This window comes from Pleurodeles waltl, chromosome 5, assembly GCF_031143425.1.
Source record: "Pleurodeles waltl isolate 20211129_DDA chromosome 5, aPleWal1.hap1.20221129, whole genome shotgun sequence".
Classification (NCBI taxonomy): Eukaryota; Metazoa; Chordata; class Amphibia; order Caudata; family Salamandridae; genus Pleurodeles; species Pleurodeles waltl.
In genome coordinates this window covers 7,990,222-8,007,558 of record NC_090444.1, presented here as the reverse complement: position 1 = coordinate 8,007,558, position 17,337 = coordinate 7,990,222, and the positions used below count along the sequence as shown (strand labels likewise).

Below are 17,337 nucleotides of genomic sequence, written 5' to 3'. Positions count from 1 at the left end.
ACCAAGCAGTGGGCAAACCACCCAGTTGAGAGACTTGAGAGACTGTGGCCTTGCACTCCCCAGGACATCGCTGTGGGCCTGGAGCCCCCTCGAGGAACAGTTGCGTTGTCCCATCTTCTGGCTGAGGTCCCACCCATTCCCCTTCCCACTGAGGTGCCTGTGTGTTTTTGACCTGATGCCCCTGCAGTGACCTCTCCGTATTGAGGCAGGAGTCAAGTGTGGACTTGGCTTATGAGTTTTGGCCCAGTGGCCCACGGACATTTTGAATGGACAATGTACCGCCTCATATACATATTGTATATTTTTGTAAATACTGTTTTTCAAGTTATTACGTATATCTGACTATCTCTAATATATTACTAATTTGACTCAATTCCTTTTGTCCTTGCATTCTTCCAGAGGGTTACGGGGTATAAATGTAATGTTGATGCATGTGTTTGTGTGTATGGTGTTGTGGGTGAGGGTGGTGGTGGGGGTGTTGCGTGTTCCGTGTGTTTGTCACTCTCTTTTTCCTTCCCCCTCCCCTGTGTGCTAGGTGTAGTACTCACCGTGGTCGTCGTCGCTGCTGCCGTTTGTACTTCTGGTAGATGAGAAGATAGACCAGCATGGGCAGGACGTGCAGCTCAGGCTCCATGGTGTCCTGGTTCTTCGTTGAGTGTCGAGAGGTGAGTGGTTTCCCTTCTGTGTACTGTTTCCACCGTGGTTTTGATGGCGTTGGTACCGCCCCGGAAAAGCTGGCGGATGGGCGGGTTGTAATTGAGTGGGTGGTACACTGACTTCCGCCTGTCTGTTGGCGGTTACCTCCGCGGTGTTTGTTGCTACTGCCGTGGCGGTCGTAGTGTTAAAGTGGCTGTCTGTCTTTATGGTTTCCGCTGTGGTCGTGATTCCATTTTTTTTACCACCGGCCTCTTGGCGGTATTACCGCCGATTTAACACCGACCGCCAGGGTTGGAATGAGGTCCTAAGTTCTCTTTCCTAGGGATTTTCCATTTCACGTTTATTGTGAGATGGTGGGGGGTTTTATATTCACAACTCTCATCTTCACAAATTTGCTTTTATTCGTGTTTATTATCCTAATCATTGTAGGACATGCATTTTATCGTAGATTGCAGCCTTTTCAAGAAATATATTGAAAGCTCTCCTGCGTCTCCTTCCTTGCATTTGTGAGACTGAGACTTATTGCTAACTTGAGAAAAGGATAACTTCCGTTCCACCACGACTTCCCTGAGAGGTCTTATCTAAGAGTCCATGCATAAGGCTGCCAGAAATAACCTTTTAGTGTTTGGGTTTTTGGTGCTGGACTGCTCGTGAATCAGGAGGGTTAGGCTGACAGTTGCAACTTGTTGTAGAAGCGGCTTAGTTGCTTACAAACAAAAGTGCTGTCATCCCTAAACCAGACGTCTAGCCTAGGAGTGAGAGTGCAACTATGACAAAATGTTTATTGTTTTCACTGCCTTAATTATGCTAATCACCCTTATTTGTTTCTGTGTACTGGTTATTGCTGCTCATATCTTCTATGCAAGAATCATGATGCTTTAATAAATATTGAAATGCCACTTTGTGCATTTCTTGTGTATCTCTCTGGGTATGCGTGAGTGACTGAGTGAAAAGGTTCTAGATCTGTCATCAAGATTTACCATAGATGCTACCAGGACTATAGGCCGATATATCCTGAGGGTGTGTGTGAGTTAGTCTCGCACAATCCCACAGTTTATTTTGTACAACAAACGCACAGTTCCCACTGATGAAGTGGAAGCTGTAGGACAAAATAATGTAATATGCTAACCATTTCATACCCAGCAAAAATGCTTTTAAATAATAATTTCTCGAAAGCTACAGAATCGACTTAAACCAATCCAAAAAAAGACAGTTCTTTGAGTAAAGTTCTAAGTTCATGCCAGGAGTTGTGTAAATCCTTCAGAGTTTTGTTTCCGTACAGGAAAGCAAAGGCTCCTGTGGGAATTAAAATGGGAAGACCACTGGTGTCCCCTGCTTGGAGGATCTGCACAAAACTTGCAGTGCTGAACCCAGGCTGGATGAACTTTTATAGAAATGTTTTGTGCAGATTAATTAAAGGAATTATCCCTGCTCCTGGTGCTCTGCACTGGCATCCACTAGGAAGATGTATGTGATTAGGATCATTTCAAACTGAGCCTTCTATGGGATTGGATCAACCATCTCACAATCTAATCTAAACCTAATCTAATCTAAACCTTTGCACTCAAAGGAGACCTCATTTCAAGAATGGCTCCTTTCCTGGTAAAACCTTTGCATTTGTGGGAGGTCTTTCTCCGTTCAGACTCAAGCCATGGAGCAAACTTCCAAAGCGAATACAGACCATCAATACTGATTTAGAGTTCAGAAAAGGAACAGAGACTTGACTGTTCCCAAAATCATGGCAAAAAACACAACTCTCTAAGGGCTGCATCTTCATTAGGGATGTGTGGGGTGATCACAGCCCCTAATAGCATCACATGGTTAAAAGTGGGCATTGGAAATGGCCCATTCTGCAGGGTCAACCCCAAATGTTTTGCCTTTTCCCTCCACTTTTTGCTGAATTTGTTTTTGTTTGCTTTAGGCTATGTGTACCTTTCCACTGCTAACCAGTGCTAAAGTGCTTGTGTTCTCTCCCTAAAACAAGGCTTGATTGGCTATACCCAATTAGCCTATTTAATTTTCTTATGAGTCCCTGGTAAAGTCAACTACATGTGCCCAGGGCCTGTGAACTAAATGCTACTAGTAGTGTCTGCAGCACTGATTGTGCCACCCACTTGAGTAGCTCCTTAAAACATGTCTCATGCCTACCATTGTTGAGCCTGTATGTGCAATTTACACTGCCATGTCAACTTGGCATTTAAAACTCCTTGCCAAGCCTTAAACACCCATTTTATTACATATGTCACCCCTAAGGTAGGCCCTAGGTAGCTCATAGGGCAGGGTGCTGTATAATTAAAAGGTAGGGCAAGTACTTTTAGGTTTTACACGTCCTGGTAGTGAAAAACTCCTAAATTCGTTGTTCACTTCTGTGAAGCCTACCCCTCTCATAGGATACATTGGGGATTCCTTATTAAATTTAATAAGCCGTAATTCCTGAAAGGGGGGAGGTAGAGCTGTCATGTTTAGTATCTATGGAACTGTAATGATAAATCCTCTTTAATGGTAAGGTCAGATTTATGTTACATTTTGAAACTGGCACTTTTAGAAAGCTAGCATTTTCCTGCTCTTAGCTTTGTGTGCCTGTATCCTGCCTCCAATACGTGTGTGGGATGGGTGATAGCTGGGTTGTGTGTATTCACTCTAGACAGCCACACACAAAAGGAGCTTAGGTGTGACTCATAGGCCAGCCACATCCTAATGGGCCATCCTGGGCAGAGTGGGAGGGAGAAGCTGGACACAGCGTCACACTTACACCTCAATAACCTGTCCTAACACAAAGGACTGCTTAACCGGGAGGGAGGACATCTGTGCAGTTCAAAGACCTTTTTTGAAGTCTCCTTCCACTTCAACGGCACCACTGGGTAGAGGAACTGCACTTCTGACCCTACAAACTCAGTACAGTTCTGGACCTGGGGATACTCTGCCAGGAAGAAGGACTTCTGTGCTACCACAAGGACTGCCACTCATGGACTGCTGCTCTGGAAGAACTGCTTTCTTGCTGTGCTTACCTGCTGTCCTCCTTACCCGGGTGAGAACTGGACCCACATCATTTGAACCCAACACCATGAATGACTCCAAGAGCCAATTGACTGGTCTATTTTCTGAAGTCTCAGGGATATAAAAGACTTCCAACTCATCACTGCTACAGCACCTGACTCTGTGGGTCTTGTCCTGCCAAATGTTGCCAATCCAGGCCTGGGCCCTCTGAAGTGGGTATGAAGTGCTGCTCCAGCAAGAATCTATAGCAATGAAATTGCGCTGCTCTGAACTGGCGCATCCCCATCGATGCTGATCCATTGCCTCCATTTCCAACACATCTCTGACTTTGCGCAGCTCGGAACTCGGAACCAACGTATTGCATCCTTCCTAAGCATCGACAATGACATATGATCGACAATGACATATCCCCTCCCTTGCTCCTCGCATCTCCCTCAACATCAACGCAAAACACAGTACTATGCAGGGGGCTGATATCTAACCTGCGCTCCATTGTTTTCAGCCTGAACTTTCAGATGGTATCCGGTCCAGCATGACCCAGTTGGGACTTTATGCTTCTGCGCTTCTGTGTGACTGTCTAGAGTATATACTCAAACAGACCAACTGTCATTCTTACCCAGGTGTATATTCAGCAGACAGGCAGAGGCATAGACTGGTTCAGCAAGAAAATGCCCACTTTCTAAAAGTGGCATTTTCAAACTTACAATTAAAAAAACAACTTCACTAAAAGATGTAATTTTAAATTGTGAGTTCAGAGACCCCAAACTCCATATTTCCATTTGCTCCAAATGGGGAAATTACACTTAAAAGATATTTCAAGGCAATCCCCCATGTGAGGGATCAGCCTTGCAATAGTGAAAGCCGAATTTGGCAGTATTTCACTATCAGGACATGTAAAACAGACCAGTACATGTCCTACCTTTAAATAAGCTGCACCCTGCCCATGGGGCTGCCTTAGGCTTACCTTAGGGGTGACCTACATGTAGTAAAAGGAAAGGTTTGGGCCGAGTAAGTGCGTGCACTTGCCTCATCGAAATGGCAGTTTAAAACTGCACACACAGATCTTGCAGTGACAGGTCTGTGACACACTAACAGGACTACTCATGTGGATGGCGCAATTAGTGATGCAAGCCCACTAGTAGAGTTTGAATTACAGTCCCTGGGCGCACACACTGCACTTTTCTAGGAACTTACTAGTAAATCATATATGCCAATCATGGCAAAACAAATCACCAATACATTTTAGACAGAGAATAAATGCACTTTAGCACTGGTTAGCAGTGGCAGAGTCCTAAAGCCAACAAAAACAGGTCAGAAAAAATAGGAGGAAGAAGGCAAAACGTTTGGGGATAACCCTGCAAAAAAGGGCCAGGTCTAACAGACCGAATTTGAATCTCAATTCGCCGAATACCTGTCCTCCACCCTCATGCTATCCCAGAGTAAACTTAACTCGCCACAGACTTTTTCAGTTCCCCGAACACTCTTACTTGAGCTTCACCAGCATTCCTTATGCTAAACTCACACAGAGGGACACATACTGTTTGACTAAGTATATTTTACCCATGGTTCTAATTATGTATTGTATGTGTGTATGTGTGTGTATTCATGTGTGTGTGTGTATGTGTGTATGTGTGTATGTATATATATATATATATATCTATCTATGTATGTATGTGTATATGTTGTTTCTGTGCTTGGCATGTTCGTGGGTCATTGCATGGCTCCTGGGTGGGTTGTTATACTAGATCTCCATGAATTCCTGCTCTCATCTTATCACACTTATCTACCCATCATCATATGTCATGTCTCTATCAAACTATCCTCCATTCTCACTCTGACTCATCCCAAATCCTTTCTACCACTTTCATCTCCTAAATAACTCTGCCTAAGCTCTTCCCTCCACATCTAACTCACCAAACCTCACTCTACCTCTGTGACCTCCCACACAACCCTACTAAATTCTCCCTCATTTATCTCACCCTGCTACTATGCTCTCCCTAACCCTTCCACAGACTCTTCCCTCCTCCATCCCCCTTTACTCATCCCAAGCCTTTGGGTTGAGTAAATGAAGGATATACTCCCAATTAACAGTTCTGGATTTCTTCCCTCCTCCACCCCTCTATTACTCCAGTCAATCTAACTAACAAACTCTCATATCCGCGGCTCACATTAACTCATAATAATACTAAAACTGTACTTATTATTTCCCGATACTGATCCATCACTAATTCTTATTGGGTTCACTAATTCTTATTGGGTTCCAGAGTAGCGTGCTACTCACCGAAAAGCGCTTTGACGCCTCGTCAGGCGTAGTAAGCGCTATATAAATACGATTACAATACAATACAATATACATATATTCCAAGCTGTCGGTCCTCAACAGCGATGTGCCTCAGTGCCGGTGCTGCGTTAGGGTAAAGGACCAAACCCTAAATATAACAGGAAGAAACAGAACGCTGCACTCCTGGAGGTAGTAATCACCGCACATTTATTCCTCGTTACTAGTTGAGGCTGTCTGTGGCACCACGACGCGTTTCGACACCCGTCTTCTCCTGGTGCTTTCTGCGTCATGACTGACAGCGATGCTGGTGTTTATAGTACACACGTGACCTTCACCCGCCAGCCAAATACAGGCGCTTCTCCGCCCCACGTTCATTGAAATGATGTGTGACATTCAAAGTTTCAGATTTTCGGATTTACTTCATGCTCGAAGTGTCACGTTCTTAAAGATAACATCCTCGAATTTAGCAATGGCAATGTATATATAGAGCATGGGGTGATTCATCATTCCTGAATGAATTCCCAGTTCCTCTGACTCAATAGAAATAATGAACGTGCATTTCAACTCCGCCTATAGAGCGGCCTCCACCTTCCCAGTGAAAGGGGCCCTGCTGACTTTGTGCTCGCCGTGCCTCGGGAAGTACATGAAATGTACAGAACACACGGTCTCCGGCACCAACATTCAGATACTTACCTCTCGCCTGTGTACCTACGCTGGAAGATGATGAAGACAAAGGAGGCGGACTTCTATAGCGCCTGGTGCTTTCTTCAAATAAGGCACTACCCCACTATACAAGTTGGTGAGTGGTTGCTCTAAACCTATTTTGCTGATGTGGCCCTGAATTTTGGGGCCCGGAGACTGTGTATTCTCTACATTTCATGTACTTCCTGAGGCCCGGCAGGAACCAGTCCGGACCCCAGCACTGAACCCGACCTGCAGGACGCGGGGCTTCGGAGCCGAGACGACACCGAGAGGGATCCCGCAGGCTTCTGCTCGTTCCCTCAAGAAACGTGAGAGCCTCGGACGCAGAGGGGCGGCCGGACAAACGCCCCTGCACCCCAGACCCACAGCCAAGGTGCACCCCAACCGACTGTGCCCTGCTGCCCCAAGGCCTTCACGAGCTGAGCCCCCCAAGTCCTGTTTTCACGGGTCCCCCCTGTAGCGTTCGAGGCTATCACCCGACCAGCACCTCTGCACCCAGACACCCCCGGGCAGTGAACCCGAACTGCTGCTGGGGCTTCGGACCTTGGCCCCCCAGCACCGTAAGTCCCACAGGGCACCCCGAACTCTGTCTACAAGTACCCCAATGAAGGAACCATTACTGCGTTCGAGGTGCATGCCTCAAGAACTGACAAGTGGGCATTTTAACGTTTTCTTCTATAATTGCAAACTCCGAAAGTACTTACCGGATTTTAATGATCCTGGTGTATAAAAATATGTGTTGCTATTAGAAATTAGTCTTCGATTTCCTTCTTGAGTGTATGTACCATTTATTGACACATCCTTAACACGCCCCTCTGATAAACCTATCCTGCTCTGAGGTTTATTAAAGAAAGCCCCGTAGACCAGAGAGTGGTGTCTGGAGTTTGTGCATAGTGGCCCTTGCACTGGCCCACCCCCCTGAAGTTCAGGTCTTGTTTAGTCCCCTGGGACGAGAGCACATGCAGTGACCCCACCCACAATTCCCGTGACGTGGGTGAACCCACAACCACAGACAAGCTAACACCGGAGCACGAACACAACACGTACGTGGTAAATGTGTGTTTAACAAACATCACATTCCATCAAATCCACTGTAAGATGACATCACACCCAATACCTCATCATGGCAGCTACTACTATCCCCCTCACAAGGATGAGAGGCTGAGACAGCCCTGCTGGGGGTCAAAGGCTGTGGGCCTGATCACGAGTGGCCCCTTTTAGGTGCAATAGTTATTGTACCTGATAAAATCCGGTACATAGGTGCATGTAGAAATGAAAGATAAAGATGGAACATACAAAGGGGGGGAGGACGGAGGGGGAGAAAGAGGGAGAGAGGAGGGAGGAGAAGACAGAGAAAGAGAGAGGGGAGAGAGGGAGGGAGAGGAAGAGAGAGGGAGGAGGAGGGAAGGAGAGAAAAAGGAAGTGTGTGGGAGAGAGGGAGGGGGAGGGACGGGGGAAGAGGGGAAGGTAGAGGGGAGAGATGGGGGGTTGAGGGAAAGGACGAGGCAGAGGGGGGAGAGACGGAGGGAGAGAGGGGCAGCACACAGCGACAACTCACCTGCCGCAGATCACACGGCGACAACTCACTCACCCGCCGCAGATCACACGGCGACAACTCACTCACCTGCAGCAGATCACACGGCGACAACTCACTCACCTGCAGCAGATCACACGGCCACAACTCACTCACCTGCAGCAGACACGGCGACAACTCACTCACCTGCAGCAGATCACAGGGCCACAACTCACTCACCTGCAGCAGACACGGCCACAACTCACTCACCTGCAGCAGATCACACGGCCACAACTCACTCACCTGCAGCAGACACGGCCACAACTCACTCACCTGCAGCAGATCACACAGCGCGCTCCCTTCACACAGCACTTCTGGGTGATAATCCACGGTCTGTGTCCATCCAGGGTTTGTGTGCGGCCCCCACCCCTCCTGATCTGTGGTGCAGCTGCTCACAAGACCGGAAGGGGCTGTCAGCATCCTGTACAAATGTCTTAACTTCCTGCCCTGCCCCACCCTCACCAACCGACTACTCTGGCAGCCCGCAGCACACTGGAACCCACTAAAAGATATGTACTTGGCACAGCCCCCAAGTTCCCCTATGGAGTAACAGCAGATCTCACTCACAGCTCAGTGGTTACCACATCCACCTACTGATAACACGCACAGGCAGGGTTAGACCCCGTTTATCTGAACCCCAACCATTGCTATCTCAGCCCCACACTCCCAAAGCATGGCATGCTATTGCAATGTTACATGTATGAAGTGCAAATGCCAACATAACACTCAGATATGTACCTTAAAGTAAACGCCAGACTAATCCCACCCCAGGAACCACTCTACCCTACAATGAATGTCCTTTTACTGCTGTGCCCGGACCTCAAAAGGCTCCTTCAATAAACAGGTTCATAGTTTGCAGGGGTGACTAGGGTGCCACAGTGCCACCCGCAAGCCCCCACACAGAGGCCGGATGCCTCCTCCCAGCAGACTTTGTAGGAGACGCAGTTTGTGAATTGTTTCTTTTGAGCATCGATGTGGACGTGACTTACTCTGAACCTTCCAGGAACACCCCCCCATGTTATAAGAGACACCCCTGAGTCTGTAGAGGCCGAAAGCTCTTGGCCTCACATCGGATTGTGAAGGGAAGTCTGGTGCTCAGACTCCCTGCTGAAGTATGTAGACTATGGTGGTCATTCTGACCCTGGCGGTCAACCGCCAGGGCGGAGGACCGCGGGAGCACCGCCGACAGGCCGGCGGTGCTCCAATGGGGATTCCGACCGCGGCGGTAAAGCCGCGGTCGGACCGGCACCACTGGCGGGGTCCCGCCAGTGTACCGCGGCCCCATTGAATCCTCCGCGGCGGCGCAGCTTGCTGCACCGCCGCGGGGATTCCGACCCCCCCTACCGCCATCCAGATCCCGGCGGTCGGACCGCCGAGATCCGGATGGCGGTAGGGGGGGTCGCGGGGCCCCTGGGGGCCCCTGCAGTGCCCATGCCACTGGCATGGGCATTGCAGGGGCCCCCGTAAGAGGGCCCCTACATGTATTTCACTGTCTGCTGCGCAGACAGTGAAATACGCGACGGGTGCAACTGCACCCGTCGCACAGCTTCCACTCCGCCGGCTCGATTCCGAGCCGGCTTCATCGTGGAAGCCTCTTTCCCGCTGGGCTGGCTGGCGGTCTGAAGGCGACCGCCCGCCAGCCCAGCGGGAAAGTCAGAATTACCGCCGCGGTCTTTCGACCGCGGAACGGTAACCTGACGGCGGGACTTTGGCGGGCGGCCTCCGCCGCCCGCCAAGGTCAGAATGAGGGCCTATATGTGGCCACTGGTGTCCACTGAGTCTGTGAAAGACACCTGAGAGCCGCCAAACTGATAAATAAACAAGCATTGGCTAATCCAGTAGGATAGACAGACAATATCAACAATCACCATGTCAAATATATATCTATGGATCTGTGCAGACACTGGCCCCAGGAAAAATAATTGCCACTGGACCCAGGAAGATCATTCATTTTAGGCAGCAGAGCACTTCAAATGACCATAGGCGACAGTGACCTTCGATGGCCCCAGGCAGTAATGGGTGAGAGTGTCCCCAAGCAGTAACAGGGCTGAATGTTAACAGGTATTAATGAGAATCAGTGATCACAGGTAGCAATGAGTATCAATAGCGTCAGCCAGTAATGGACTGCAGTACTCACGAGTAGTAATGAACAGAAACTGCCCTAATCAGGACTGGGCTCAATGGCCCCAGGCAGTAACAGACTGAAGAGAAGCTGCTCTAACCAGTACTGAGCTCAATGGCCCCAGGCAGTAACAGACTGAACAGAAGCTGCTCTAACCAGTACTGAGCTCATGGGCCCCAGGCAGTAATGGACTGAACAGAAGCTGCTCTAACCAGTACTGAGCTCAATGGCCCCAGGCAGTAACAGACTGAACAGAAGCTGCTCTAACCAGTAGTGAGCTCATGGGCCCCAGGCAGTAATGGACTGAACAGAAGCTGCTCTAACCAGTACTGAGCTCAATGGCCCCAGGCAGTAACAGACTGAACAGAAGCTGCTCTAACCAGTAGTGAGCTCAGTGGCCCCAGGCAGTAACAGACTGAACAGAAGCTGCTCTAATCAGTTGTGACTTTCATTGGCCCCAGGCAGTGATGGGCATGAGTGTCCCCATGCAATAACAGGGCTGAATGTTAACAGGTATTAATGGGAATCAGTGATCACAGGTAGCAAGCAGTGAGTATCGATAGCACCAACCAGTAATGGACTGAGATGCCCATGAGTAGTAATGAACAGAAACTGATCCAACCAATACTGAGGTCAATGGCCCAGACAGTAACAGACTGAACAGTAGCTGCTCTAACCAGTAGTGACTTTCAATGGCCACAGGCAGTGATGGGCACGAGTGTCCCCATGCAATAACAGGGCTGAATGTTAACAGGTATTAATGAAAATCACTGATCACAGGTAGCAATGAGTATCAATAGCGTCAGCCAGTAATGGACTGCGGTACTTAGGAGTAGTAATGAACAGAAACTGCCCTAACCAGTGCTGAGCTCAGTGGCCCCAGGCAGTAACAGACTGAACAGAAGCTGCTCTAACCAGTACTGAGCTCAATGGCCCCAGCGAGTTATGGACTAAACAGAAGCTGCTCTAACCAGTAGTGAGCTCATGGGCCCCAGGCAGTAATGGACTGAACAGAAGCTGCTCTAACCACTACTGAGCTCGATGACCCCAACCAGTAATGGGTTGAACGGAAGCTTCTCTAACCAGTAGTGAGTTCCATGGCCCCAGGCAGTAATGGGTTGAACAGAAGCTACTCTAACCAGTACTGAACTCAATGGCCCCAACCAGTAATGGGTTGAACAGAAGCTGTTCTAACCAGTAGTGAGCTCAATGGCCCCAGGCAGCAATGGACTGAACAGAAGCTGCTCTAACCAGTACTGAGCTCAATGGCCCCAGGCAGTAATGGGTTGAACAGAAGCTGCTCTAACCAGTACTGAACTCAATGGCCCCAACCAGTAATGGGTTGAACAGAAGCTGTTCTAACCAGTAGTGAGTTCCATGGCCCCAGGCAGTAATGGGTTGAGCAGAAGCTGCTCTAACCAGTAGTGAGGGGCACAAGCAGTAATGATCATCATTGTCCTTATGTCCCCATCCACTAACAGGCCTCAGTCTCAACAGGTATTAATTAATCTCAGTGTCATAGCTAGTAGTGATAACCAAGGAGCTTTAGTAGCAGGAGATGGTAATGTACATCAATGTCCACAGGCGGCAATAAACGTAAATTCCCCTTAGTAGGGCTCAGGAAGTAAATAACATTATTTTTGTCACGTGTGAATAGTCCCCAATGGCCCGAGGTGGTAATTAACCTCATTGACCCAAAGCAGTAATGTTCATCAATGAACATAGGCGGTAATGAGCATCACCCATTCCAGGAAGTAATGACATTCATTGCCCCAGGGTTGTAGTGAGCATCAGTGACTCCTAATAGTTATGAGCATCAATGTCCTCATGCACTAATGCGCTTTAGTGGGTGAGGTAGTACTGAACAGGAGGAGGGCTGGGGAGGCAGGGCCCAGGAGGCAGGGCACAGGAGGAGGGCGCAGGAGGAGGGCACAGGAGGCAGGGCACAGGATGAGGGGAGGGGAGGAGGGCACTGGAGGCAGGGCACAGGAGGAGGGCTGGGAAGGAGGGTAGGGGAGGAGGGCACAGGAGGCAGGGCACAGGAGGAGGGCTGGGGAGGAGGGCTGGGAAGGAGAGCACAGGAGGCAGGACACAGGAGGAGGGCAGGGGAGACAGGGCACAGGAGGAGGGCAGGGGAGGAGGGCACAGGAGGCAGGGCACAGGAGGAGGGCTGGGGAGGAGAGCACAGGATGAGGGCTGGGGAGGAGGGCAGGGGTGGCAGGGCACAGAGAGGGGGGCACAGGAGGGAGGGAGGGCACAGAAGGAGGGCTGCGGAAGAGGGCTGGTGAGGAGGGCAGGAGAGGAGGGCACAGGAGGTAGGGCACAGGAGGCAGGGCACAGGAGGAGGGCTGGGGAGGAGGGCTGGGAATGAGAGCACAGGAGGCAGGACACAGAAGGAGGGCACAAGAGGCAGGGCACAGGAGGCAGGGCACAGGAGGAGGGCAGGGGAGGAGGGCACAGGAGGCAGGGCACAGGAGGCAGGGCACAGGAGGAGGGCGTAGGAGCAGGGCTGGGGAGGAGGGTCGGGAGGAGGGCACAGGAGGCAGGGCACAGGGTGAGGGCAGGGGAGGAGGGCACAGGAGGTAGGGCACAGGAGGAGGGCTGAGGAGGAAGGCAGGTGAGGAGGGCACAGGAGGCAGGGCACAGAGGGAGGGCTGGGGAGGAGGGCTGGGAATGAGAGCACAGGAGGCATGACACAGGAGGAGGGCACAAGAGGCAGGGCACAGGAGGAGGGCAGAAGAGGCAGGACACAGGGTGAGGGCAGGGGAGGAGGGCACAGGAGGCAGGGCACAGGAGGAGGGCTGAGGAGGAAGGCAGGGGAGGAGGGCACAGGGTGAGGGCAGGGGAGGAGGGCACAGGAGGCAGGACACAGGAGGAGGGCTGGGGAGGAGGGCAGGGGAGGAGGGCATGGGAGGGAGGGAGGGCACAGGAGGAGGGCTGGGAAGAAGGCTGCTGAGGAGGGCTGGGGAGGTGGGCAGGGGAGGAGGGCACAGGAGGCAGGGCACAGGAGGAGGGCTGGGGAGGAGGGCACAGGAGGCAGGGCACAGGAGGAGGGCAGGGGAGGAGGGCACAGGAGGCAGGGCCCAGGGGGCAGGGCACAGGAGGAGGGCGCAGGAGGAGGGCACAGGAGGCAGGGCACAGGATGAGGCGAGGGGAGGAGGGCACTGGAGACAGGGCACAGGAGGAGGGCTGGGGAGAAGGGCAGGGGAGGAGGGCACAGGAGGCAGGGCACAGGAGGAGGGCTGGGGAGGAGGGCTGGGAAGTAGAGCACAGGAGGCAGGACACCGGGGGGGGGCAGGGGAGACAGGGCACAGGAGGAGGGCAGGGGAGGAGGGCACAGGAGGCAGGGCACAGGAGGAGGGCTGGGGAGGAGGGCACAGGATGAGGGCTGGGGAGGAGGGCAGGGGTGGCAGGGCACAGAGAGGGGGGCACAGGAGGGAGGGAGGGCACAGAAGGAGGGCTGCGGAAGAGGGCTGCGGAGGAGGGCAGGAGAGGAGGGCACAGGAGGCAGGGCACAGGAGGAGGGCTGGGGAGGAGGGCTGGGAATGAGAGCACAGGAGGCAGGACACAGGAGGAGGGCACAAGAGGCAGGGCACAGGAGGCAGGGCACAGGAGGAGGGCAGGGGAGGAGGGAACAGGAGGCAGGGCACAGGAGGCAGGGCACAGGAGGAGGGCGCAGAAGCAGGGCTGGGGAGGAGGGTCGGGGAGGGGGGCACAGGAGGCAGGGCACAGGGTGAGGGCAGGGGAGGAGGGCACAGGAGGTAGGGCACAGGAGGAGGGCTGAGGAGGAAGGCAGGTGAGGAGGGCACAGGAGGCAGGGCACAGGGGGAGGGCTGGGGAGGAGGGCTGGGAATGAGAGCACAGGAGGTAGGACACAGGAGGAGGGCACAAGAGGCAGGGCACAGGAGGAGGGCAGGGGAGGCAGGGCACAGGATGAGGGCAGGGGAGGAGGGCACAGGAGGCAGGGCACAGGAGGAGGGCTGAGGAGGAAGGCAGGGGAGGAGGGCACAGGGTGAGGGCAGGGGAGGAGGGCACAGGAGGCAGGGCACAGGAGGAGGGCTGGGGAGGAGGGCAGGGGAGGAGGGCATGGGAGGGAGGGAGGGCACAGGAGGAGGGCTGGGGAAGAAGGCTGGTGAGGAGGGCTGGGGAGGTGGGCAGGGGAGGAGGGCACAGGAGGCAGGGTACAGGAGGAGGGCTGGGGAGGAGGGCACAGGAGGCAGGGCACAGGAGGAGGGCAGGGGAGGAGGGCACAGGAGGCAGGGCACAGGAGGAGGGCTGGGGAGGAGGGCACAGGATGAGGGCTGGGGAGGAGGGCAGGGGTGGCAGGGCACAGAAAGGGGGACACAGGAGGGAGGGAGGGCACAGAAGGAGGGCTGCGGAAGAGGGCTGGTGAGGAGGACAGAGGAGGAGGGCACAGGAAGCAGGGCACAGGTGGCAGGGCACAGACTGAGGGCTGGGGAGGCAGGGCACAGGATGAGGGCATAGGAGGCAGGGCACAGAAGGAGGGCAGGGAAGAAGGGCACACGAGGCAGGGCGCAGGAGGGAGGGCAGGGCACAGGAGAAGGGCACAGGAGGCATGGCACATGAAGAGGGCTGGGGAGGAGGGCAGGGGAGGAGGGCACGGGAGGGAGGGAGGGCACAGGAGGAGGGCTGGGGAAGAAGGCTGGTGAGGAGGGCTGGGAGTAGGGCACAGGAGGCAAGCACAGGAGGAGGGCTGGGGAGGAGGGCACAGGAGGCAGGGCACTGGAGGAGGGCTGGGGAGGAGGGCACAGGATGAGGGCTGGCGAGGAGGGCAGGGGTGACAGGGCACAGAGAGGGGGGCACAGGAGGGAGAGCACAGACGGAGGGCTGCGGAAGAGTGCTGGTGAGGAGGGCAGGGGAGGAGGGCACAGGAGGCAGGGCACAGGAGGCAGGGCACAGGAGGAGGGCTGGGGAGGAGGGCTGGGTATGAGCACAGGAGGCAGGACACAGGAGGAGGGCACAAGAGGCAGGGCACAGGAGGCAGGGCACAGGAGGCAGGGCACGGGAGGAGGGCACAGGAGGCAGGGCACAGGAGGCAGGGCACAGGAGTAGGGCGCAGGAGGAGGGCTGGGGAGAAGGGTCGGGGAGAAGGGCACAGGAGGCAGGGCACAGTGTGAGGGCAGGGGTGGAGGGCACAGGAGGCAGGGCACAGGAGGACGGCTGGGGAGGAGGGCACAGGAGGCAGGGCACAGGAGGAGGGCAGGGGAGGAGGGCACAGGAGGCAGGGCACAGGAGGAGGGCTGGGGAGGAGGGCACAGGAGGCAGGGCCCAGGGGGCAGGGCACAGGAGGAGGGCGCAGGAGGAGGGCACAGGAGGCAGGGCACAGGATGAGGGGAGGGGAGGAGGGCACTGGAGACAGGGCACAGGAGGAGGGCTGGGGAGGAGGGCAGGGGAGGAGGGCACAGGAGGCAGGGCACAGGAGGAGGGCTGGGGAGGAGGGCTGGGAAGTAGAGCACAGGAGGCAGGACACAGGAGGGGGGCAGGGGAGACAGGGCACAGGAGGAGGGCAGGGGAGGAGGGCACAGGAGGCAGGGCACAGGAGGAGGGCTGGGGAGGAGGGCACAGGATGAGGGCTGGGGAGGAGGGCAGGGGTGGCAGGGCACAGAGAGGGGGGTACAGGAGGGAGGGAGGGCACAGAAGGAGGGCTGCGGAAGAGGGCTGGGGAGGAGGGGAGGAGAGGAGGGCACAGGAGGCAGGGCACAGGAGGAGGGCTGGGGAGGAGGGCTGGGAATGAGAGCACAGGAGGCAGGACACAGGAGGAGGGCACAAGAGTCAGGGCACAGGAGGCAGGGCACAGGAGGAGGGCAGGGGAGGAGGGAACAGGAGGCAGGGCACAGGAGGCAGGGCACAGGAGGAGGGCGCAGAAGCAGGGCTGGGGAGGAGGGTCGGGGAGGGGGGCACAGGAGGCAGGGCACAGGGTGAGGGCAGGGGAGGAGGGCACAGGAGGTAGGGCACAGGAGGAGGGCTGAGGAGGAAGGCAGGTGAGGAGGGCACAGGAGGCAGGGCACAGGGGGAGGGCTGGGGAGGAGGGCTGGGAATGAGAGCACAGGAGGTAGGACACAGGAGGAGGGCACAAGAGGCAGGGCACAGGAGGAGGGCAGGGGAGGCAGGGCACAGGATGAGGGCAGGGGAGGAGGGCACAGGAGGCAGGGCACAGGAGGAGGGCTGAGGAGGAAGGCAGGGGAGGAGGGCACAGGGTGAGGGCAGGGGAGGAGGGCACAGGAGGCAGGGCACAGGTGGCAGGGCACAGACTGAGGGCTGGGGAGGCAGGGCACAGGATGAGGGCATAGGAGGCAGGGCACAGAAGGAGGGCAGGGAAGAAGGGCACACGAGGCAGGGCGCAGGAGGGAGGGCAGGGCACAGGAGAAGGGCACAGGAGGCATGGCACATGAAGAGGGCTGGGGAGGAGGGCAGGGGAGGAGGGCACGGGAGGGAGGGAGGGCACAGGAGGAGGGCTGGGGAAGAAGGCTGGTGAGGAGGGCTGGGAGTAGGGCACAGGAGGCAAGCACAGGAGGAGGGCTGGGGAGGAGGGCACAGGAGGCAGGGCACTGGAGGAGGGCAGGGGAGGAGGGCACAGAGGCAGAGCACAGGAGGAGGGCTGGGGAGGAGGGCACATGATGAGGGCTGGCGAGGAGGGCAGGGGTGGCAGGGCACAGAGAGGGGGCACAGGAGGGAAAGCACAGACGGAGGGCTGCGGAAGAGTGCTGGTGAGGAGGGCAGGGGAGGAGGGGACAGGAGGCAGGGCACAGGAGGCAGGGCACAGGAGGAGGGCTGGGGAGGAGGGCTGGGTATGAGCACAGGAGGCAGGACACAGGAGGAGGGCACAAGAGGCAGGGCACAGGAGGCAGGGCACAGGAGACAGGGCACGGGAGGAGGGCACAGGAGGCAGGGCACAGGAGGCAGGGCACAGGAGTAGGGCGCAGGAGGAGGGCTGGGGAGAAGGGTCGGGGAGAAGGGCACAGGAGGCAGGGCACAGTGTGAGGG

At 54.9% G+C, this 17,337-nt stretch overlaps 1 protein-coding gene across 1 annotated transcript in view; it reads right to left on the bottom strand.

Annotated features, from left to right (window-relative positions):
* LOC138295238 (zinc finger protein 420-like) overlaps nucleotides 1-8,592 on the bottom strand; it is a 35,984-nt gene extending 27,392 nt beyond the window's left edge. The window contains exon 1 of the mRNA XM_069233430.1: nucleotides 8,484-8,592. The gene's annotated coding sequence lies outside the window, so the exon portion shown is untranslated. The remainder of the gene's footprint in view (nucleotides 1-8,483) is intronic.
* Nucleotides 8,593-17,337: the final 8,745 nt, after the last annotated feature.